This window comes from Carlito syrichta, unplaced genomic scaffold, assembly GCF_000164805.1.
Source record: "Carlito syrichta isolate Samal-C Ts95f unplaced genomic scaffold, Tarsius_syrichta-2.0.1 Scaffold312151, whole genome shotgun sequence".
In the NCBI taxonomy this organism is placed as follows: Eukaryota; Metazoa; Chordata; class Mammalia; order Primates; family Tarsiidae; genus Carlito; species Carlito syrichta.
Window position 1 is genome coordinate 138,446 of NW_007256247.1, and position 8,993 is coordinate 147,438.

Here is an 8,993-nt window from a genome sequence, read left to right on the forward strand (position 1 = left end):
CCACTGCACTCCAGTCTGGGCCACAGAGTGAGACTCCAACTCAAAAAAAAAAAAAGATTTAATGCTCTGGGTTGGATTCCCGACCTTAGTGACTTACATTCCATAACCTCTTGGTGGCTGAATTTCCTCATCGGTAAAAGACAGCTAGTAATACTCACCTTACTATTATTGTGAAGAGTTACTGTATCTAAACCACTTAAAATATTTCTATCACCTAGGAAGCACCCTATTTTCCTTCCTAAATAAATGAATAATCCTCTTGAATTTGCGAGGGGCCAGCCCCTGCAGAGAGATTTAGGAGGTCCCTTGGAAAGTGTGGCAGTGTCGGCGATTATTCTGGAGAAATAAAGAGAAAGAAAGAGAATGGGGGAGAGAGAAAGAGACTGGACTCTGTCTAGTGCAGAAGCCGATTCTGTAGTAGGGATAGATATTAAAAGAAAGAAAGGTGGAGGGATAGATATAAAGAAGAAGAAAGAGAAAGAAAGTGGACAACTGTTCAGTGAATTGAGCAGAAGTCGTTTTATTGGAAGTTATAGCAGGTATTTATCTCCAAATACACAGACAGTCTCACAAGTCTTTCACGTGAACACAAAGCCAGGTGCAGGAGGGGCATCCCCAACCCACCAGATGTTTTCTGGTGCAAGGCACAAGGAGGGACAAACCCCAAAATTGTCTTATTGTTCCCTTTGCTAGTTAATGTTCCTCAAAAGCAATGCAACAATCCCTACTAGCATCATGATGTTCTGATAATCAATAACTTCTAAAGCTCATGCGCACACAACACCCATGATGACTAACTTAAATTTCATTACCTTTCTATTCTATGCTAATACTACTTACACAATGCTACGGAAGCTCTTAGTTATAGCTTAAGCCAATTCCTAAAGAATGTGGCCCAGTCCAAAGATCACGCTGGGCTCTACAGGATGTGGCCCAGTCCAAGGTTCACGGTGGGCCACTTTTTGGAACAATAGATTACAATCTCTTAACAAAATGGCTATTCTAAAGTCCTATATATCTATCCTAATTTCTATGAAAGTTTCTAATTCCTAATCCTAATATATAAAGCTGATCATCAGCAACAAAGCTTCTAAAAATAAAACCCAAATATAAACTGTAAATGTACTAAGGCCAAAACCACAATAGTAGAAAATGGAGACAATGAAATTTCTAAAGTTAACTGTATTCTTATTAAACCTCAAAATATCATGATTGATCATGCTTGAACTAACATGATTCCCTGACGTTAGCATAACCTATTCTACAATACTTTCTATGAAAAAAATAAATTCAATTTCTATAATAGGTAGAAAAACCCTACACTAACTGTAGCTAAAGCTGGCCTAAAAGAATGCAGCCCAGTCCAAAGTACGTGCTGGGCCCTCAGGAATGTGGCCCAGCCTGAGGTTTGTGCTGGACCATTTCTGGTAACTCTAGATAATCATCTATACCATCTAAAGCCGAAAGCAGCTCTCCATAGGTATATACTAATTCTACAAATATACTTTTAAATCTTATAAAGAAGCTTGTACCATATAAAGGGCTCTCAAATGTCACCTGAATTTGAATTATATCTAATATCTAAGCCAAAACCGCAGTTTATGGGAAACAGGAACAATGAGTTTCTAGAGTGAGCCATGCCTGTCACTGTCACAGAGCCTTCAGCTCAGGTCAGCAGAGTTCCTTTAGGTTATTTGTGCTGCATGGTAAAAGGAGGAGGAAAATGGGGTCAACGGCTCCCGAACACATCCTAGTGGTCTCGGGGTCCACGGCCCTCCCTGATCCCTCATGCTCAGTGGGCCTCCGTGGCCGGCTCCCAAGATAATTCATTCTTTTCTCTCCAAAATCCCTTCCTGTACTTGAGTTGAGATGTCCGATATCTGTGACCTGGCAGCAGCTGCATTCACCCAATGGATCTCGATTGCTGAGTGTGTGACCTGGACAAACTGTTGTCACATCGTCTCAGGACAATGGCCTCTTCACTGCAAGGACGTGGACTCTGGTCCCCTGGTTGGTGTTTTGGGAGCTGCGTGGTATGGGTGCTATATGTTTTCATGATGAAGGTGAAGGAAAGGAGAAGGGAAGGAGATAGCCATAAACAGATACTATCCGTGAGCAGGAGGACCTGGGTCACACCAGGTGGGATGAGATGATGTAATAGCAGTTAATGACGCCTGTAATAGTTGTGCTATTAATAAGGCACGAGATAAAGATAAAATGGATCATTATCATGGATTAGCACCATGATCAAGCAGAAATGGCACTTGCGGTGACACTTGCAGTAAAGAGTCACAAACATGTTTTTGTGTTCAGACATGGGTAAGGAAAGAGATATCAGAGAATGAGTGAGAGAGAATCCCTGCAAGTACCTGAAAGCGTGATTGGATGGGAAAAGATTGCTGGAAAACAGATTTCAGCAGAATTGCCTGCACGAGACCATTTTCCCCGCAGAAGGGTGGAAGTCCACTGCTGTTAGGACATTTTCAGTTTCAAGGGGGTCTATTGATGAGGTTTTGAGGCCTTCTAGGACTGGAGAGGCCCGAAGTGGAAAATGTCTAGGTGAAATCAGATCTTCAGATACTGAACTCATGAGAGTCTCCTGATGGTGGGCAAGACATGGAGTTGCTTCTGCTGGGGAGATGCTTAATTAGGTCACGCAGGAAGTGTTTTTTCCACATTGGGGGGAATGTTTTTAGGTAGGACTTCCCCCTTTCCTCCCTTCCTCCTCTCTTCCTCCCTTCCATCCCTCCTTCCTGTTTAGATTTATTGTCAGCTTACTATGTTCCAGGCACGGCAGACATAATATGGTCTCTGGGCCCAGGGACCTTAAGGTTACTGAAGGGGGACAGTCATTAATAATTACACTAGTGAATATTTATTTGGAAGGTGAGATAAGTACACTGAAGGAGAGAAACTGGTTCTAGGAACACCTAAAGCGACCAGTTGAGACTACTACTATGACTACTGGAAAGAGAAATTCTCGAGTGAGAATTTTCTAAGCCAAGTTGTGGGATGGAGGAGGAGTGAGAAAGAGTTGTCCAGGCATAGAACAAGCATGGGTAAAAAGGCCCTGTCGTTGGAGAGGAGGCCAATGGGAAGGGTGATGGGAGAGCCATTCAAGGTTTGAATGGAGAGAGAGAGAGAGAGTGGCAGGGGATGGACCTACAAGCTTTTGTTCTAAAATGACTTTTTCCTTCAAATGGAATGGAATTGTATCTCCCCACCTTGGCCCTCAATAGCTGCAGGTGTCAGTGTCAGAACTCAAGGACATACGAGGGGCAAGCCCTCAAACACTCAAAGTTTATGTATAAAAAATTGTGTATTTATTCTTACATGTTTTAGCTTCAGTCACCTTCAAAGTACTCTCTGTTTGATGAATACACCTATTAAGGTGCTTTGTCTACTGCTCAGAACAGTTTTTGAACTCATCAATTTTGATGATTCTTAGTGCTTTTGCTGTTTTTTGTTTCACCTCTTCTACATCTGCAAAACGTTTACCTTTGAGGACTTTTGTCATCAAAACAGAACAAAGTCACTTGGGGTGAGATCGGGCGAATAGGGAGAGTGGGTCACAAAGGTCATGATTTTTTTGGCCAAAAACTGCTGAATATTCAGCGTGGTGTGAGCAAGTGCTTGTCATGGTGGAACCGCTCACCTGTGTGCCACAACTTGAGATGTTTCTTCTGCGATGCAGTCTCTCATGACAACGCTATCTGGTTCACTGATGACAATGGGTTCCCAGAATACTGACCTGATGGAGAAATCCTGTACTACTAGGGGCCCATCCTCCAAAAGATAATTCCACTTTTTAGGGTCTCCCTTTGTAAGTGCCTCCAAGACTGCTCAAATCAAACCCAGAGAAGACTTTCCTCAATTTCTAAGGCACAAGGCTAGGCACTTTGTGAGTTTACCAGAGGAGGAGAATCTCTTTGAGAAAGGCTGGGCACTCGGGACTGCTGAATCTGACAGTCCAATAGACCTAGAGTCCTTAAGTATACTAGTCTACCAGTGCATTAAAGGATTTTACATCAATGATAATGAGATTTCTGTTGAAAGAAAATGACTTTCCAACAGTGAGAGATATGGCAGAAAAAGAGAAGGGTGGTCTCAAATTAAATATAAGAGAAAGAGGTATCTAGATCATATTCAAACAGATACCTGATCTGCAAAATTGAGCCTCTAGCAATATCTCTAGCCTCATCTGCCACCATTGTAAAATTATTTTTTAGCTTGCCAAACATACCATGTGTTTTCTCACTTGCTTCAGGCCCTTTGCACAGGCTGTTATGCTTTCCTGGAGCACTCTTCCCCAAACTCCTTTCTTATCTGTGTTCATACTTCAGGTGTCAGCTTTAATGTCAGTTCTCTTAAGGTCTTCCCTGACCTGCTTTCACTCCACTGGGTAAGATGGCCCAAGTCTTATGCGTTCATTGCACCAAGCTCTCTACCTCTCCTCCTTTATAGCAGTTCTAATTACTCAGCTCGATATCTGTGCTCTCCCTTTATGGGTTGCTCATTCACTGTGTGATATCCTAAGCACTTTAAGTGTAAGACCTTATTTAATTCTCCCAGCCCTGAGAGATAAGAACCTTTATTTTGAGCATTTTATATGTTGGGGAAACTGGGGCACAGAGAGGTTAAATAACCTGGCCAGGGTCTCCCAATGAATAATTGGCAGCATCACCATCTGAATCAACAGCCGACTCTAGCATCTGTGTTCTCTACTGCTTGTGGAGGCATAGAGTGGGGAGGGTGGGACTGGACCACATGCCATGTTATGCAGGGACTTCTCAAGAGTAAGATGGCTAGCTCTTCCTAGGTCACTCTGGCATTCAGAGCTTATGCCTTCAAAGCATGGGTTGTTAATCCTCCTTATAGGTCTCACCAAGCAAGAATACAGTGATTTTCAAGGACACAGGTTGGAGTTAGTACATGACTCAGGTGATGGGGGAAGTGGGAGCAGATAGCTGCTCAGTGGTCCCTGGTTGTGCCTCTGGAGGTGGAGAACCCAAGGGGACCCTGGACTTCTGCTAACACATGTGAGAACAGAAAGTAATTATCTTTCCACCCTCCTGAATTATTTAGAATATAAGTTTGGAAGTCTGATAGAATACAAGGGGGAAACCCCCCAAAACCCAGAATTTATTTATAAAAAATTGTGTATTTATTCTTACATGCTTCAACTTCAGTCACCTTCAAAGTACTCTCTGTTTGATCCAATACATCTATCGAGACACTTTCTCCACTGCTCAAAATAGTTTTATTACTAGTGCCTCTGCCATTTAAAAATTTTTGCTTCATCTCTTCCACATTGGCAGAACATTTCCCTTTGAGGACTTTTTAAAAAATCTGGGTAAGCCAGGCTCGGTGGCTCAGCCTGTAATCCCATGCCTTGGGAGGCTGAGGTGAGTGGATTGCCTGAGCCTGCGGGTTCGAGACCTGCCTGGGCAACTTGGCGAGACCTCATCTCTACAATAAATAAAAAATTAGCCAGGCATGGTAGCGCACACCTGTAGTTCCGGCTACTTGGAAGGCTGAGGTGGAAGGATTGCCGGAGTCCAGCAGGTCGAGGCTGTGGTGGCCGAGAGCGGCCACTGCATTCCAGTCTGGGTGACAGAGTGAGACTCCAACTCAAAAAAAAAAAAAAAAGATTCTAGGGGTATGCTGCCTCTCTCATGTCAAAGCCTTCATGCTTTGTTTCCTCAGACTGCAGCAAGGGTTGTGAAGAGAGCTCTGAGAAGGGAACCTGGAACCTCAATTCTTGTCCTAACTTGCCACAAGCTCAGTGTGAAGACCTAAAGTGAATTGCTTCTCCTTTCTGGTCTCAGCATCTTCAAACATAAAATGAGGTGATTGGACCCCTTTCCACTTCTAGGTTCTAGAAGGCTCATCACCATGTTCTGCAGAATTTCATGGACTAACATCCCTGTTTGTTATGGTCCCAGTAATGCTTGGCTGCTCACCCTTGATACTGCTAAAACAAGGGACAGAGAAATGGTAGAAAGATGTTTATTTCTGAGTTCAAATTCAGGGAACAGAGCCGGACTTGAAGTCTTTCTAAAATGGTTCTGCTCGCCCGCTAGGCTTTTTTTTTTTTTTTTTTTTTTTTGAGTTGGAGTCTCACTCTGTCGCCCAGACTGGAGTGCAGTGGCCACTCCCAGTCACCGCAGCCTCGACCTACTGGGCTCTGGCGATCCTTCCGTCTCAGCCTTCCAAACTGGAACTACAGGCGCGACTACCACGCCCAGCTAATTTTTGATTTATTGTGGAGATGAGGTCTTGCCAAGTTGGCCAGGCGGGTCTCAAACCCGCGGGCTTAGGCAATCCATTCACCTCAGCTTCCCAAGGTGCGGGATTACAAGCTGAGCCACTGAGCCCGGCTGCCCTCTAGGCTTTTACAGTTCACTTTTATAGTTCAGAGTTGTTGATACCTATACATTAACCACGTGACCAGCAGAGCATTGTATAGGACTTAAGTTACAACTGCATTTTACATTTAGATAGGGACATTTAGAGTAAAGGAAGTTTATCATGCATTACAAAAGTTACTTAAGTCACAAGACTCATGATTACATTGATGCAAAAGTTATACAAATCACAAGACTTATGATTATATTGATACTATATTGTTCAAACCTATGATTACTAAGAAGGGAAGTAAATAGGGATTACATCTTTGGGTGTAGTCTTCCGGAAAGTCAAAGACCCCTGCAGCCAACCAATGGGAGTGCCCTCCTCTAGGGGCTGCAGCAACATGGTCAGGCATTAGCGGGTGTCTGTATCAGGTTAGGGTGGAAACACTTGACCTTATTTCATTCATGGTCAGTCTGAATTCTAAATCACCCAACTGTCCATGCCATCTTTAAATAGTTAGCAGCTTCAAATAAATTTTTGTTGATGGATAGAGAGTGTCAAAAAAGATTCAAGTTTCTCCCCAAACCCATACCCCATCTAATGGCAGAGTAATAGAGATTCAAGCTAGGTATATGGCCACTAGGGTAAAGGTTATGTCTTCCAGCGTCCCTTAGTCACATGACTAAGTAGTGGCCAATAGAAAGTAAGCAGAAATTGTATGTGTAACTTCCAGGTCATGCCCTTTAAGGTGGAGGAGCATATCCTATCCTTCTTCCTTCCTCCTTCTTCCTTCCTGCTGGCCACAGGCATGGGGAGAGGCACTGGGCAGTTATCTCAGAATACAATGCAGAAGCCATTGCAAGTTAATCAGAGCCCCCATCCCTATTCCAGGTCTGGATTGCCCACTTGGAATTTTACCTTGTTAGTCTGTGATGCTGGGTCTTTGTGTGTATTTTTTTTTTTTTTGAGTTGGAGTCTCACTCTGTCGTCCAGACTGGAGTGCAGTGGCCGCTCCCGGCCACTGCAGCCTCGACCTGCTGGGCTCCGGCAATCCTTCTGCCTCAGTCTTCCAAGTAGCCGGAATTACAGGCGCGCGCTACCACGCCCAGCTGATTTTTTGATTTATTGTAGAGATGAGGTCTCGCTGCCCGGGTGGGTCTCGAACCCGCGGGCTCAGGCAATTCACTCACCTCAGCCTCCCAAAGGCGTGGGATTACAGGCTGAGCCACCAAGCCCGGCGGGGGTCTTTGTGTCTTAAAAAGCAAACCTATTCTAACAAATACAGAATTTGGTACCAAGAGAAGGCTGCTACTTCAACAGAAACCCAAATATGTGACACTGGCTTAGTGTATCAGGATATTTCCAGGGGAAATTCTGCAATTCTGCCCTCCCCAGGACATTTGGCTGTTAACCTCCAGGGAGGTGTTACAGTACTGGCATCTAGTGGATATCAGCTAGGACTGCTGCCACATAGCCTACAATACACAGGACAGCACCCACAAAACCAAGAATGACCCAGGCCAAAATGTCAACAGTGCTATGATTTAGAAGCCCTCGCTTAGCAGGAAGTGGTGAGGACACATGTATACATGCTGGAAAGCTCATCACTCATGTTATGCTATGAGAAAACATTCAGTGAGGATGTTAATTACAGTGTAAACAGAGCACATTGCTCTGTGGAAATGCAGCTAAAGCTAAAAATTCAGACTGTTGGAGTGTGTTGACTTCTCCTTGCTGAGTTCAGCAAAGTCCTCGAAATACAAAGCAAAGAATTACGGTAAAGTCAACTGATTTTCAGGCAGAAGCAGGAGAACATAGTATGTTAAGTGAAAGAAGCCAAACACAAATGGTCATATATTATATTACCTTTGGATGAAATATTCAGAATAAGCAAATCCATAAAGACAGAAAGTAGACAAGTGGTTGCCAGGGACTGGGGGAGACGAGATATGGGGAGTGAATGTGTAATGAGTATGGGGTTTTATTTTGGTGATGAAAATGTTTTGAAACTAGAAATAGGTGTTGGTTGCACAACACCGTGAGTGTACTAAATGCCACTGAATTGTTCACTTTGAAATGGTTACTTTTATGTTATGTGACTTTCACCTCAATTAAAGAAAAAGAAATGGGAGACAAAACTCTGCTGGAGGAGAGTTTCATGAGGAAAGGGAGGGAGGGAGAGAGATAAAGAAGGAGAAGATGAAGAGGGAGAAGAGGAAAAGGATGAGGAAGAGAAGAGGGAGGAGGAGGGGAGAAGAAAAGGGACTATGCAGCGTTTGTTAAGTATTTAAGTACATTCAGATTAATTCTTTGGGTATTGTTATTCCTCACACATGGAACTGACTAGAAATCAACAGGCTGTAAACTTACTCATCTTTTGAGAGAATTTATTATTATTCCTTTTTTTGAGTTGGAGTCTCACTCTGCTGCCCAAGCTGGAGGGCAGTGGCACGCTCACGGCCACCGCAGGCTCGACCTGCTGGGCTCCGGCGATCCTTCAGCCTCAGTCTTCCAAGTAGCCGGAACTACAGGCGCGCGCCACCATGCCCTGCTAATTTTTTTTTTTTTGAGTTGGAGTCTCACTCTGTCGCCCAGACTGGAGCGCAGTGGCCGCTCCCGGCCACCGCAGCCTGACCTGC